At 43.3% G+C, this 16636-nt stretch overlaps 1 protein-coding gene across 1 annotated transcript in view; it reads right to left on the minus strand.

Moving 5' to 3' along the window:
• LOC129748602 (dual specificity calcium/calmodulin-dependent 3',5'-cyclic nucleotide phosphodiesterase 1-like) overlaps positions 1-16636 on the minus strand; it is a 190906-nt gene that overhangs the window by 10284 nt on the left and 163986 nt on the right. The window lies entirely within an intron of this gene.

Genomic DNA, 16636 nt, shown 5'->3' on the forward strand with positions numbered 1-16636 from the left:
AATAACATTGCAGTACAAACATTCTGCATCACATTACAGCGTAAAAGTTTTGCAACAAGGGAAAATTAAATAATTGAATTTTGTGCAAGTGCATCTAGGGTGGTGCATTCTATAGTGTCGTTCAAAATTAAATCGACACTTGGAAAATTGGAAGTTTTGATAAAAATTGAAATTCACTTTTAGTGGTCACTGAGACACTGAAATATTGCTGAGACGCATTCGGGCAAATGGCTTGACTACAGTAAAAATTTATAGCAATACTTCTGAAAATGATTTTTTTTGAAAAAATCAAATTAGCTTTAGCTGTAAATTTTGTGGCGATTGTCACATTGCTGGACTACAGCGGTCCATCTGTCGAGACGACGAGCGTGTGCCAAACGAGTTGTGGTGGAGAAGTTCTTAGCGGATTTCACCTACGAACGGGATTGTTGTCAGTTTTCGGTGCGGTTGGAAGCAGGATTACTGATAATCGCTTCGTTTGCTTCAAAATTTCCAATCGTTACGACGCAACCACAGTTACGACGCTTTTAAGCATTGACTCCCGAACGAATCAAAACATACAACATAAGAACGCCATCTTATAGTGTTTTCGTTTATTGGCAGTGGCAACCTAGTTACCCACGAGTTTTGCCCTAACTGCTGTTATTATGTTCGTTTATTAATTCAGAAGTCCACTAGTTTTGCCCGAGATTTGAACCTCAAGCAGGCGGTTGCACCCCGTAAAAGTTGTCAGTGTTGGGGGTAAACATAAGGGTGAGTATAGCAACCATATATGCATCGTCCCGGGTAACGATTCTGTTTGTTTATTCAGAAAAAGTTTTGCCCCGCGCTAGTGGAGAAAAACGAAAACGGCATTAGTGAACCATGTACTATGAATTTTCGTTCTGTTTGTGTTGCCTAGCGTTCCTTGTTGATTTTCTCCTTCCGATTTTTAGTCATTGTTTACTCCAGCAATCATTCGCTTCGCTACTGAATGAATTTTTTTGCGAGTTGATTCGGCGCGAGTTGATGACGATGCTGTTGATTCATGCCTAAAATCAGATCTTTAAGGAAGAATGCTACTAGGGATCAATTCCTGGGATAAAGACTAAGACCGATATTTAATAAAATAATTAACAAACCTTGAGAGGAAAATAAGGCAATTTTGGCATAAATTTGGTTTTTGGGCATCTCTTGCGATCCAAGAATTAACTCGCTTTCCTTCATGAAGCGTTCGCGGCGAAGCATGATCGTCAGCGAGTCGAGTAGATGTCGAAGAATTCGACGCCGTCTATGCGCAATGTTTTCATTAGAAGCGAATGATGATTGTTTGATGGTTCCCGATAGTAACTCAGAAAATAACGGATCACTAAAGAGGGGAAGAAAAACAAACTAGGTTTGCGTCGTTCGATGCTGAAAAGCGTCGTTTCTAAAGAAAACAGACTTTCTATGTTGAGGAGTAAACTCGTTGGTGACTAGGATCGGGGTGAAAAACCATTCTGAGCGAAGATCAGCAACCTTGGTTGGAAGCACTGAACAAGTGCAACGAACTCTTTTTGAAGGTCCAGAACGACATCGAGATGAGTGACAGCGAAGAACGGTTTAAAGCAGGAAGGAATTCCGAGCTGATTTTGAGGATCGATTCTCGAAGGGTTTTTTGATGTCCAAACTTGAGAGTAGAGAGCATCCGTTGAGTTCGACGACGGCTTCTCAAAGCATGACTAACACTGGTCATCACTGGACATCATCGGCCGGCGAAAATCGATCTACCTAAGTTTAGCAGAGCTGAATCGCGCTGGATCTCGATCCGTGACAACTTTCTCTCGATGATCCACTGCATCAAGGACATACCAATCGTCAACAAGCTGCATTACCTATTAAAGTCGCTGGAAGGAGAGGTCAAGAAACCATTCGAATCAGTGGACGTCCAAGCCTATAATTATTCATCGTCTTGGGACGCTTTGAAAAAGCGGTACGCCAACAAGCGTTTCCTTAGGAATGGGCTTTTCCGTGGCCTGTACAACCTTCCACCAATACAGCATAAGTCCGCACAAGACCTCAACACACTGTTTGATGATTTCAAGCGACACGTGAAGGCTCTGAGAAAGTTGGGTGAACCAATCGAGCATTGGAACACTCCGCTCATCTATATCCTTACAAACAAGTTGAATTCAGCGACTATTTGTGCATGGGAGCAAGATACTCGACAGAAGGATGACGTGAAGTACGACGAGCTCATCGAGTTTACCGTCTACCAGGTCCGGATGTTGAAATCCGTGGACAGCGATTTCCAGTATCGTTCCTCAAGATCCTGTAAATCCAAGTTCCTGTACAGGGTTTTACAAGCAAAGCATCATACTTTGTTTCAAGACCAAGCAGCACCTCATGTATTCCAACTCAACCGTTATCTTGGAGACAGTTTCGCTGAAAGATTCCAGCACAAGCTCTTCTAGATTCTACGGCGATGTAAAGTTTCATAGCCCGGAAGCTTACGAATGAACTCGCCACCCGGCAAAGCTCCGTGGACATCGCAGTTTCTGGAATTGGAGAGTCAGTCAAGCGTATCAAGCACAAGTTGGCTGTCTAGGAACAGCGACTTCTCCACCACACTCAATTTCCTCGTCATGAAGAAATCTCCGATCCCCCTTCTCATATCCCCGATCGATACAACTGCCTGGAGAATGCCAAAGGTTCCATTGGCGGATCTTCAGTTCAACATTCCAGCAACAATCGACATGATCATCGGTGCAGAATATTACCATGAGTTCCACATGGTGTACGCCCTTGGTAACGGTTTCCCGGTTTTGGTGGACACCCCCTTTGGCTGGACAGTTTCCAGAAAAGTAGATTCCAGCTCCACCACCGCACCGCAAGCGTGCTTCCTCTCCACCGTTGATCGAACCCGAGAAACGATCCCTGGGGAGTTCCGGCCAATGGAAAGCACCGATCGGAGCCATAAAAGTGAAGCAAAACCCCCACCACTCAAATCCACAAAGAAGGATACCTGCCATTCCAAGTTCAATGATCCACAATCCACCCTCGAAGATTCTCAAACGAATACCACACATCGAAACTCCCACAGAAATGCACACCACAGCGATCGTGTTGAAGACTACAAACCAGTGATTGAATTTTGCTGAGCATGAGTTGATCAACCATCTCTCGCTCAACGCTTTACTCGGAAGCAAAGGTTGCTTTGAGGCAGCGAAAACGACAAAACCGATGATGTACACTGCCGGCCAAAAGTTTGGGATCACCCACTAAAAAACATGCAAATTTTGATCGTTCATATCTCAGCCGTCTTAGGACATATTGAAAATCTTCTGATCTCATTTGAAAGATAATGAGCAATAGCTATCTCGGAGGTATTTTGCCCAAATATAATGTTTTAGTTTTGAACTTTAAACTTAACCTAAAGTTATAACATTTTCAAAAAATCGCACTCAATATTCAAAGCCGATCATCTCGGGATAGGGTGGACCAAATCTCAAAATTTGAGTGGCATTAGAATTCCTGTTCTTTGCTTCTCAAAACACAATCAAAAAATTTTTTGAAAAAAATCAAAAACGTATTTTTAAATTATAAAATAGACACTTGAGTTGTCGTCCAAAAGTTTGGGATCACCTCTTTGTATGGTGAGTTTGGGATCATTCTTATAAAAACATGCAAATTTATTTTATTCATATCTTTCTCATCTAACATCGTTATGCAGATCTGAAAGGTTCATTTGGAAGCTAAGGAATTGTTATTTTTTAATAAATTCATTCAAAAATTATATTTTGAAGTGATAACCATAAAAAAATCACCTGAAATTTATTGTTTTTTTGAAAGTTCCCAGATTTTTTTTATAGTTCTCACCTTAAAATATAATTTTTCAATGAATTTATTAAAAAACAACAATTCCTAAGCTGCCAAATGAACCCTTCAGATCTGCAATACGATGTTAGATGAGAAAGATATGAATAAAATAAATTTGCATGTTTTTATAAGAATGATCCCAAACTCACCATACAAAGAGGTGATCCCAAACTTTTGGACGACAACTCAAGTGTCTATTTTATTAATTAAAAATGCGTTTTTGAATTTTTTCAAAAAAATTTTTGATTGTGTTTTGAGAAGTAAAGAACAGGAATTCTAATGCCACTCAAATTTTGAGATTTGGTCCACCCTATCCCGAGATGATCGGCTTTGAATATTGAGTGCGATTTTTTGAAAATGTTATAACTTTAGGTTAAGTTTAAAGTTCAAAACTAAAACATTATATTTGGGCAAAATACCTCCGAGATAGCTATTGCTCATTATCTTTCAAATGAGATCAGAAGATTTTCAATATGTCCTAAGACGGCTGAGATATGAACGATCAAAATTTGCATGTTTTTTAGTGGGTGATCCCAAACTTTTGGCCGGCAGTGTATACGCTCTCAACATGGCCGCCTTCATGAAGCAATATACATTCGAGGCAGCGAATCCAAAAAACCAAACGAATGGCTCTCACTCATCTCCTGTTACAACCTTGAGGGAACCGAATTCAAAAGGCAGAGCGAACCCGAGTCTCCTCGTTTGTGCCTGGATCGAATGCGTGAGGTTTTTCTGCTATTGCTATTATTGCACAGCAACCGCACGCAGGCAGCTAGTTTTTTCATTTCTTTTTCTTCCCCCCTCTTTTACCATACGTTGCGGGCCGTGCAACGCAATAAGTTCGGTTGTTTTTGTTGTTGCCTCAACCTTTGCGGTCGGCTCGAGTTATTCAAATTCAACAACGTAAATGAGTATGTGTGCCTCGTCTTCTTCATGCATCATGTAGCAACCGAACGTTGAGAGAGTTCGTTCGGGGCAGCAAACGGATAGTGTCTCTCAGAGCAGATCCTCCTCATGGGGGGAGGTTTGAATGAATGTATATGTATCGTCTCCTGTATAGCTATGCGAGGCCTCAAAGTGTGTATTTTGAATGCCTCTGATGAGAAAATTGGTGAGGATTTCAATCACTGCTACAAACCACACTGCTATCTGCCACATCACCCATTGCTCAAGGATGCCAACAAAACCACCAATGAACGCGTGGTATTCAACGCGTCCTGTTAGTCCAACTCAGGGTACGCGCTCATGGATACTCTGCTCGTCGATTCCGTCGTTCAACAAAATCAGCAGTCCGCCACTCTTTTAAGCGCCGCCAGAAGACTTTATCATGAAACTACTTTGGAAACAAATAAACGAAATAATTGGAAAGAATTCGAAACCCGAAGATCTGATTTTGAATAAACATGGAGCATCTGTAAGTGACCCGTTAGAAATTGCGAATGCTTTTAACGAATTTTTCACCTCAATTGGACGACAACTAGCTAGTCAACACCATTCAACTGGAAAAATTAAGCATGGCACAATTGAACGAATCAGACATTCCATATATCTTCGGCCAATGACAATCCACTATTATTTCGAAACTGAATCCTGCTAAAGCTGCTAGAGTTGATGGCTTCACGGTATCTGCCCTTCAAATTTTCACAAGGAGTTAGCCCCTAACCTCTCGTTTTTCAACGATAGCGTGTGTTTAGGTCAGTATCCTGAATCCTTAAAACTTGCTGTCATCCGTCCAGTCTTCAAATCTAGCGATCCGAAAGAACTCAATAGCTATCGACCGATTTCTGTTTTATCTGCGATCAGTAAAATTTATGAGAAACTTGTAGCAATAAGACTGCACGAATTTCTTTAAGGCGAAGGTTTCCTGTATGAGCAGCAACATGGATTTCGTAAAGGTGGCTCTACGCAGATAGCTGGCTTAAATTTAGTGAATAGTGTGTCACACAACTTAGACAGGAAGAAGGCTACCTTGTTCCTGGATCTTTCGAAGGCCTTCGACACAATAGATCATTGTTTGCTTTTGAAAAAATTAGAATCGTATGGTATTAGAGGAGTAGCTAACGATTTTATACTAAGCTATTTGTACAGTCGCCAACAAGTCGTCAAAAAAAACGAAACCTTATGATTAAATTTACCGATTACTGTACGTGTACCCCAATGTAGCAATTTAGGGCCTGTACTGTTTCTCATCTACGTGAATGACCTATCGAAGCTTCGACTGTGTGGTATCCCAAAACTTTTTGCTGATGACACGGTGCTAGAGTATTCCTATAAGGATTTGGAAACAACAATAAGTGAAATGAAGAAATACCTTGATGCTGTAGATAAACTTTCTTCGGAATAATTTATTGACGCTTAACACTGATGTTCAGTCCGACAAGCGGAATGAGAAAAGACGCGAGAGTACCGCACCGAGAGAGCACGACGGCTGCTCTCACTGGAAGCGAGATGGAATGTTCTAGACGGTTCCATATGGCGCGAGCACGTGCTTGTGTGCTTGCTCGTCAGCCTATTTAAGGGCGCATTCTTTAATGCGCCTGAGGTCAGTCGTAATCAAATCGTCAGACCGTCGAGATGGGACGGTAGTGTAAATATAATTTGTAAATAGTAGTGATAAGTAAGAGAAAAATAAATATTATGTAAGCCGAACAAGTGCCTTCTTCTTCGTTGCTTCGCTCCGTCGCCTTGCTCCCGGGTCCAGCTGCCACAATCGGCTCTTTTCAGAGCCCCCTATCCAGAAAGAGTTTTGGATCTCGGTCAACCAGGCGATCGAGATCCCTCCGAGCCTTGGCCGCCAGGCAGCGTCAAGAGGACCTGCCTCCACTGATGGGACAACCATGCGTGGTTGTCTCTTCAGGTCCAATCCCCATCCCCATCCCAATCCCCATGCTCTGCGAAGTAGTTCCACCTCCTCGTGGTGCAGAGTGGAAACGTGTCTGCTTTATGCAGATGTACGGCCGAGAGAACTACAACCCCACCCCCCCTTATGAAGACCCATGCAACGACCGCGGAAATCGAAAATGGAAAAACTATCGGAAACCGACTCCATTTGGTGAAGGTGCTATGCTGAACCGTGCCGATGTACCTGGAAGGCTGGCGGGTCGCTAAATCACGCCTGTCTCTAACGGTAGCCTGTGGGGCACCGGGACACACCCCACAGTATCCCAGTCCTTGCTGCGCTAAGCAGGTCACTGGCGCAGTGGACCGTATACTTACCTCGCGACTCGTGGGATCAACATGACAACAAACAATAATCGAAACAACAGAACGCAGATGGATGGGAGTGAGGCGGAGAGGGACACCTGTCCCAATCCGTTTGGTAGAAGTGGGCTAAGGCGCTCGCCGGTTAGGCAACCCGCCGAGCCGGTGAGGACGCCTGTCGAGAGTGGCGAGGGCGGAGACCCCTTCGCCGAGGTTCAGCAGGCAGTCGAGGAACTTCTAAGCTCCCCGGAGCTTCAGGACTCCGAGACCCCTGCTGAACTGGCCGTAGCAATGCACAGTGGGGATTTTTGATCAAAAAAAGGTACCTATTTCTGCGACGATCGCCTAAATTGTTCTAAATTTTAGAAAACTATCATTTCTTATGCAAAAAAACACGAGGAATCGAATGGTCTACACCGCTTTCTGATAAAATGACTCTTAACGTCTCATTTTGCCCGATTTCCCCCATTTTTTTGGGTGTAAAGTTATAATTCCGATTGTAGCCATCTACCTTGCAGCAAAAAAGTCATACAAACCATACTTATTTATGTAAAAATGTCAACTGAATCGATTGGTGTACTCCAATTTTTGTTTTCACTACGACAAGTGGCTCATTTTGCGTCTTTTCCCCTAAATTTAAGATTTTTTTCAACGAAATGCAGTCAAACAAAGTGTAAACCAACAATTTTTCATCATGAATGATCAGTTTTGGTAGATTTATTCATATTCTAGCTAATCGGGTCTTTTTTTTGTTCTACAATGAATATAAATGGCTAAATATCCCCAACTTCCCCTAGATTTTTTAAATTTATTCATAAATTTCACTGTAACAATCGAGCGATTCACATACCAAATGCAAAAACCAAGTGATTTAGTGTAAAATTTGTCGCTGAATCGAGTGGTGTACACCGCTTAGTGCTCAGCTAACGAGAATGGCCGCAATCACCCCGATTTCCCCTAAAATCGAGCGATATGTGGAAAAAAAATCATTATAACAAATGACAATGCATCATAAAATGCACAAAAATGATTGAAACAGGTGTAAAACTTTTTGCTGAATCGAATGATGTACACCGCTTAGCGTTCAGTTGACGAGAAGAGCCTCAATCACCCCGATTTCCCCTAAATTCATTAAATTTCTTTGAAAAATACATTGTTACAAACGAGAATTTAATTTAACAGATACAAAAAACATTGAATCGGGTGTAAAATATATTACTTAATCAAATGATGTACACCGCTCAGAGTGAAGTTGACGAGAAGAGTCACAACCACCCCGATTTCCCCTAAATTTGCATTTTCGTTTGTTACAATGTTTTTTTCCAAGAAACTGCATAAATTTAGGGGAAATCGGGGTGGTTGTGGCTTTTCTCGTCAACTTCACGCTTAGCGGTGTACATCATTTGATTCAGCAATAATTTTTACACCCGATTCAATGTCTTTTGTATCTGTTAAATTAAATTCTCGTTTGTAACAATGTATTTTTCAAAGAAATTTAATGAATTTAGGGGAAATGGGGGGGATTGAGGCTCTTCTCGTCAACTGAATGCTAAGCGGTGTACATCATTCGATTCAGCAAAAAGTTTTACACCTGTTTCAATCATTTTTGTGCATTTTATGATGCATTGTCATTTGTTATAATGATTTTTTTCCACATATCGCTCGATTTTAGGGGAAATCGGGGTGATTGCGGCCATTCTCGTTAGCTGAGCACTAAGCGGTGTACACCACTCGATTCAGCGACAAATTTTACACTAAATCACTTGGTTTTTGCATTTGGTATGTGAATTGCTCGATTGTTACAGTGAAATTTATGCATAAATTTAAAAAATCTAGGGGAAGTTGGGGATATTTAGCCATTTATATTCATTCTAGAACAAAAAAAAGACGCGATTAGCTAGAATATGAATAAATCTACCAAAACTGATCATTCATGATGAAAAATTGTTGGATTACACTTTGTTTGACTGCATTTCTTTGAAAAAAATCTTAAATTTAGGGGAAAAGAGGCAAAATGAGCCACTTGTCGTAGTGAAAACAAAAATTGGAGTACACCAATCGATTTAGCTGACATTTTTACATAAATAAGTATGGTTTGTATGACTTTTTTGCTGTAAGGTAGATGGCTACAATCGGAATTATAACTTTACACCCAAAAAAAATGGGGGAAATCGGGCAAAATGAGACGTAAGGTGTCATTTTATCAGAAAGCGGTGTAAACCATTCGATTCCTCGTGTTTTTTTACATAAAGAATGGTTGTTTTTTCATGCAAGGCGTTCTTGCCTGAATTGGGTACCTTTTTTGGCTCGAAAATCCCCACTGTGCAATGGCAGGGATGCAGGACCTCGTAGACTGTGTGCGAAAAAAGTCTAACATCCACAAAGAGGTGCGAGAGAAGCTCGCAAACGTGATGGCCCTGTTTGTGAAAGCAAACAGGGCGGTGGTGAGTCTGCTCACTGCTCCGGAATGCCGATCGAGGGCACGTGAGGACGCTGTAACTCCCCTTCGGGCAGATACAACCCGCCCGAAGAAGGTCAGCGTCTGCGTGCAGACAGATGGCAGTTTAGAGGCGACCGGAAACGGCAAGAGAAAAAGGGGGTCACCAGGCGAGACGAGGCCAGGTGCCCCAAAAAAGCGGGCCCGGGATCCTACGGTCCGGCAGGATCCGGGTGGAGATGAAATAGAGGGTGGTGGAAATACGAATGGCCAGGTTCCTGATGCGTCAACTGGGTGGCAGACGGTTGAGCGCAAGAGGAAAAAGACCGCTAAGGCCAAACCCAAACCCAAGCCCAAGCCCAAACGGGTCAGGGACAAGAGGGAGGCTTTGGTGGTAAAGGCCCCCGAAGGCACCTACGCTGACGTCCTCCGGCAAATGAGGACGAGCGATAGGCTGGTGGGCCTCGGAGGGGATGTGAGGAGAATCCGCCGAACTCGTTCCGGCGAGATGATCCTCGAGCTCCGACGCGGCTCCCAGATCAAGAGTTCGGAATACAGCGCCCTCACGCAAGAGATTGTGGGGGGAGCTGCAGAAATCCGTGCCCTCAGCACCACGGTTACCGTCAGGGTGAAAAACTTCCGTGACCGCCAACTACAGTATATGACCAGCGAGGGACTGGAAACAATGAGAGTCTCGGCAGGGGTTCCACAAGGATCGATACTTGGCCCGGTATTGTGGAACATCGTCTACGACGAACTGCTGAGACTGCGTCTCCCCACAGGAGTGAGACTTGTGGGATTCGCCGACGATGTAGTTCTCCTGGCATCGGGCCCGTCAACGGAAGAAGTCCAGCTACTCGCCACAGTAGCTATCGAGAAGGTGGAAAACTGGATGCGCTCTAAGAGCCTACGCCTAGCACACCACAAGACCGAGATGGTGCTGATCACTAACTTGATTTCGGCACAATCCGGGACGATCGCAGTCGGACCGTGTGCAATCGAGTCCAAACGTGCGGTAAAATACCTGGGGGTGATGATCGACGACCGGCTGAGCTTTACGGCCCACGTCGACTACGCCTGGAAAAGAGCGGCAATGGCGACAGCAGCCCTCTCACGGGCCATGTCGAACAACTCGGCGATCCGCTGCAGCAGAAGGAGGGTCCTGGCGAGCGTGACCTCGTCCATTCTGCGCTACGGAGTGGCAGCCTGGAAGGCAGCCTTGAGTAGGCAGTGTAATCTGCAACAGCTCTGCAGGGTGCAGCGGCTGATGAACCTGCGTGTAATCAGCGCATACCGAACGGTGTCCTCGGTAGCTGCTGATGTTGTGGCGGGGGTCATGCCCATCTCGGTCTTGCTAGAGGAAGATGCCTTCTGCTACGAGAACAGGCACGTGACAGACGTGCGGAAACATGCCAGAGAGAACTCGCTGTCCAACTGACAGCACCAGTGGGACAGCTCGGAACGTGGCCGGTGGACCCATCGCTTGATCCCTAATATCGGATCCTGGATGGACCGAAGACATGGTGAGGTGGACTTTTGCATGACACAGTTCCTGACTGGTCACGGATGTTTCATGCAGTACCACCATCGGTTTGGACACGTGGCTTCGCCATCTTGTCTAACCTGCAGAGACATAGTAGAGACGCCAGAACACGTAGTGTTCAGCTGTCCAAGGTTCGAGGAGGTACGTGCTAACATGCTTGCCGCCTGCGGACCAGACACGACAGCCGACAACATCGTGCAGAGGATGTGCGAGGACGCCAACACTTGGCGCGTGGTCAGCGATGGGTTCACCCGGATCATGACTGCCCTGCAGAGGAGTTGGAACCAGCACCAGTCCGCGATCGGTGTAGGGTGACTCCTTCGTCGGGGAACACCTGAGTAGTGTGCGTCCGACCCTGGCAGTAAAGCATACAAAGATAAGACTTTACCTTCTGCGTATGCCGAGCTGCTAGGTACGTCGCGCGTCTGTGTGTAGGATACCTCCATCGTTATCGTCGCGGAGTATCCGAGTCGAACGCGCCCTCTGCGACGGAGGCTGTGGGGATAAGACATGACCTTCTCCGCAGTCGAACTCGTAGGGGGAAGAGTATTCACGTCGCGGAGTACTCTCGGGTAGAGTGGTCTCACGTCGCCGCCGGATGAGCCACTTGAGTCGGGTAGGATGACATCACCGTCGGGATTCATCTGAGTCGCAAGCGTCTAAGACCCGTACGTGTGCTGTGACAGGCGCGAGTCTAGGATAAGCTGCTCTCGATTCGGCACACGGCGGGCAAAAACCCTAGGGTTGCCAGCCAATAAGGGAGGAGGAAGACCGGACCACGGTCGGAGTAGAATGTCCTTTCGGCGGGGGGCATTCGAGTAGTGTGCGTCCGATCCTAGCAGCAAAGCATACAAAGATAAGACTCTACCTTCTGCGTATGCCGAGCTGTTTAGGTACGTCGCGATCGTTGTGTAGGATACCTCCACCGCCGCGGAGTATCTGAGTAGAACGCGCTCTCTACGAGGGAGGCTGCGGGGATAAGACTTTACCTTCTTCGTAGTCGAACTCGTAGGGGGAAGAGTATTTACGCCGCGAAATACTCTCGGGTAGGGTGACTTCACGTCGTCGGCGGGTGAGTCATCTGAGTCGGTGTAGGATGAATTCTTCGCCGGGAATCATCCGAGTAGTTTTTCGTAAAGCCCCGGACGTGTGCTGTGACAGGCGCGTGTCTAGGATAAGCTGCTCTCGATTCGGCACACGGACGGGCAAAGAGGAGAGGGCCTCGAGCCAAGCCAGGCGGAGCGAAGACCTCAAGTCGTTAGAGGCGAGGTCATTGGTCTCTTGCAGTGGTCTCGAACAGAGGCGGAGCGCACGTTTTTCGTGGGAACCAAGCTAGTCTCGATTTGCGAGTAAAGGCCGGATCTCAAGTCGTTAGAGGCGAGGTCCTTAGTCTTGAATCGTAACAAGAGGTAGGGTATATATGCTGGAGTTTGACTCGAACTGGAGTTTGCCGAAGAGCGCTTAAGCGAGGACTTGGTCTCCCATCTTGGGTACAGCCTTCGTTGCAGGTCCGGATGGGAATTATGGCCAGAGGCCCCAGGTGGACTTTATGGCGTAGGGGTACATAGTATCATGAGTCGTCCAATTGCACCCATGGACCCAGAGTAGCATACTGGGGGGACTCGGTCGCTCGCCGTGCCTTGGAATGCAATCCGTAAAAAGGATTTACCACCTGGGTGATCAACTAAAAAAAAAAAGGTCCAATCCCACGAGGGGAGCGGACCATCAGTGGTTGTTTTCCCAAGCGCTCACGTCGACGCGGCCTTGGCCTCCAGGTACAGTCCGAGGACTTGCCTTCACTGGTGAGACAGCCACCAGGGGATGTCTAGAAGAGGCTCGCTCCCGCAGGGGGAGTGAGTCCCACCAGTGGTCGTTTTGCCAAGTGCCGCACCCACAGTCCACCAATGGCTTTTCATGGCCACAACAACTGATAAAACAAAATTTATCATTTTCCGCTGAATCAAAACCAAACTTCCATCACGTTTACCCTTAATTAACAAACAATACGAAATACATAGAAGAAGTTTCCAACTTTAAATACTTAGGTGTTCATTTAGAAAATCGTTTATCTTGGAAGCCCCATTTAGCGTACATATTAAAAATTGTGCTCCAATCTGCGGAATCATACAGAAGTTTTCGTACTTCATGCCTAGACATACTTTACAGAAGCTTTATCATAGTTTTGTACACAGTCGATATACATACGCTATCAGCGCCTGGGGACACACTAACGTATCTAACTTATCAACGTTGAAAGTCCAGCAAAACAGATGTATGAGAGCAATTTTTAAACTTCCTTACATGTATCCTAGCTTAGAATTGTACAAATTGTCAGGACACAATATCTTGCCAATCAGTTGCTTAAGAGATTTACAAACATTATTGATAATGTACCGAATAGTAAAAATCAAGAATATCTACCAAAATTTTAATATGCAACACGTTACACACAAATATAACACTCGGTTTATTGATAGATTGAGTGTAGAAAATGCTTCAACTAGAATCGGAGAAAGAAGTTTAGCCACATCCGGCCCAACTTTGTATAATCGTCTCAGCACAGACATTCGGAACAGTAACAGTATACCTATGTTGAAAGCTCGTGCCAAACAGTTATTGAAAGCTAATTTAGAGCGGTTAATGTAATCATTATCACACCTAAATCCATCTGATGTACTCTATAGCCAAAAACTTTTAGAGGAACATGAGTTCATTAAGGTTTTCAGAATTTCTTAGTTGATGTCAACAAACAAAGACCGCTCCATGTTCTTATTTTAAAAAAAAACTCAAAGGTTTGTTTTGGGTATTGTTTTCCGCTACGGTTGTTTCAGAACTTCCGTTTTCTCCAAGTGGCCATTCCTGTCCATGGTTCAGCCGAAAAACTACGTGCTAATCAATTGACTTCTCAGGGCAGTTTGGAAAAAAATGGGAATGTCTATAGGACCTGTTTTAGACATATGTACTTGAAAATAGTCTTTTTTCGATTAAAACTTTTGAAATAAAGACTTCAAATTAAACCTAGTTAAAAAATGTTCAAAAAAAGATTCTAGTGTATATATTTAAAGTGAGTTTCTTTACTTTTTTCTCGATTGGCTCGGATTTTGAGTTGAAAAATTGAAAATCACTTTTCCAAACAGTATGTGTTGGTTGCTGAGCGGTTAGCGTGGTAAAAGGCAAATCGCAGGTCGCCTAGTGACATGTTACCGATTCCCATCTCTGTGCATGGGTGTTCAATGTTAATCCTTACTTGTTTACGTTTGTTCAATCTGTAAAGCCTAAATCGGCTGAGACGGTGTTTGTGTTTTAAACCGGATACCTACGTGTGGGAAAAATTCTGGATGGCTTTGGCTAGGTGAACTCAATAATCATCGATCGACAAGTCACCAAAATTGTCTAATAAAATGGTTCTATAGCTAGCCGAACCTCCATTGCATTTGCGAAGAACGAAGCCTAATATATTTTACCCGAGCAGAATATGATGCCTAAATCGGTAGCAAAATTTGACCAAAACAAGGTAACAATGGAAAATGATATCATCATTTGGTGTGGATTTTTAGAGTTTAAAGCACAATGATGCCAAATTTTGACTGTGAGTTATACCTAAAAGAGCTCTTAAATTCATTTTGGAACGTTGGTTAAACGAGGCATCATTGAGATTTCAGTGAAATGTAAACTCGGCATATTTGAGGTATCCAAATATGAAAAGTGAGACCCACATTTTTTAACTGTAGGGGAGATGGGGGCATAATGGCCACCTTAAGGAAAACGGTTATTTAACCATATAAAATAGCTATAATATGGAGGTTACATTATTGTTTCGTGTTCAGACACTTGAAAAGCCTATTCCCTAACGGGCTGAAACGTGAAAAACTAGATAAAAACGTTAAAAAATGCATTTTTAAAAATTTTGCCAAAAGCTGAAAACCAGCCACTGTGGAGGCATAATGAGAACCCCCCCTGAGGCAGTATGAGCACCATTAATCAGAGCAAAATGTACGTTTTTGCCGGGGAATCTAGCAGCGAATTCAATTCGATGAAGTCAGGTGAGTGGTAGATTCATCAAACAAAGCAATAACAAAATAATCTAGGTCTGTTTGTAGAATACAAACAATTCACGCACGTTCATACATTAAGTGCTTTGTTCGGAGGATGATGCTACTAGCCTTGTAATGTAACAATAAAAAAATCGATCATGAATTGTGAATGGAAAAAAATCACCTCGAACAGAAATCTAACTCTAGTCTTTTGATTACCTCTCCGACACCTTACCGATAGGCTAAATTGTCGGATGAAAACTAGTCAAGGTGTGGCGCTATAAATCAATTTTAATTCGCTGCTAGATTCTACGGCAGAAAATGCTCATTATGCCTCGATAATATGGTGCTCTATATGCCCCTAGTCAACAAATTTAAGTAAAAACGTGTTTTAAAATTGATAAAAGTGAAAAATCAAAAATTTTATGATGGTAAAAATTGAGAAACAATGTGTACATCATGTTGCAGTGCGTACATTATAGATCAAGTTTATTTTAAGATCATAAGAGCTTATTTCGTGGTGCTCAAAAATTATAATATTTTCGTAACTTGAGAACCAAGCTAGTTTTTTTTTAATATCTCTGTAAAGATGATAAGGAGATTCCTTTTTTTGTGAAAAATTAATACTATAGGAAGTACGAAACAAATCCTCATGAAAATTTATTTAAGAAAATATGCACTTTCGTAGAAAAGCGTAGTTCTCATTATGCCTCGGGTGCTCGTTATGCCCTCATCTCCCCTACCACCTTTATCTGGGCAAAATTATAGCTAATTTAATTTTCAAGGCATGAAAGCAAAATTAGGCATTTTTGCCATTAAACTCTGCTCGGATCTTCGATATAAAGACTGAGCTGATTAACTAAAGAGTGTATTATTTTGAATCCGCCCTCACCAAAGTGCCCCAAATGATCCGACTTTAAAAAAAGTTATGCTCTGCAGGATAAAATTGATCCTTGGCCTAGTACAGGATCTCATGCCAAATTTGGGCCAGATCGAATCATGGGAAGGGGTCGCTCAACGAGTAATGTTTGGAGCCTGAAGTTTGTATGGGATTTTGAGACATTTTGTTTGGAAGGAACATGAAAATCCAGTTTTTCTTCCATAACTTTGGTCTCCTTCGGTCGATTTCTTTTGAATACGGTTTTTCTTAAATTCTAAACTATGACACATGTTTTATCCAAAGACTTCATTTCGATTCGAGTTAAGATAAAAAAAAATTAAGCTTCAAAATAGGCTATCTTTTCTAAGGATGATATTCATCACTAAAAATGACGTCACTACGTCGAACATTTTGACGCAACATTAGCAGTTATGAATATCACCATTAAAACAGTTTGCCCATTTTCAAACTTAATAACTTTTTTATCTTAAATCGAATCGAAATGCAGTCTTCGGATAAAATACTTGTCATAATTTAGACTTTAAGGAGACCGTTGTCAAAAGAAATTGGCCTAAGGGGATCAAAGTTATTGATGATAAACTGGATGTTCACCTTCCGAAAAAAATGTCTCAAAATACCATACAAACTTCCGGCTCGTTGAGCGACCCTTTGGCTTGAGATCTGATACTAGACCTAATATCAAT

Source organism: Uranotaenia lowii, chromosome 2 (assembly GCF_029784155.1).
Source record: "Uranotaenia lowii strain MFRU-FL chromosome 2, ASM2978415v1, whole genome shotgun sequence".
NCBI lineage: Eukaryota > Metazoa > Arthropoda > Insecta > Diptera > Culicidae > Uranotaenia > Uranotaenia lowii.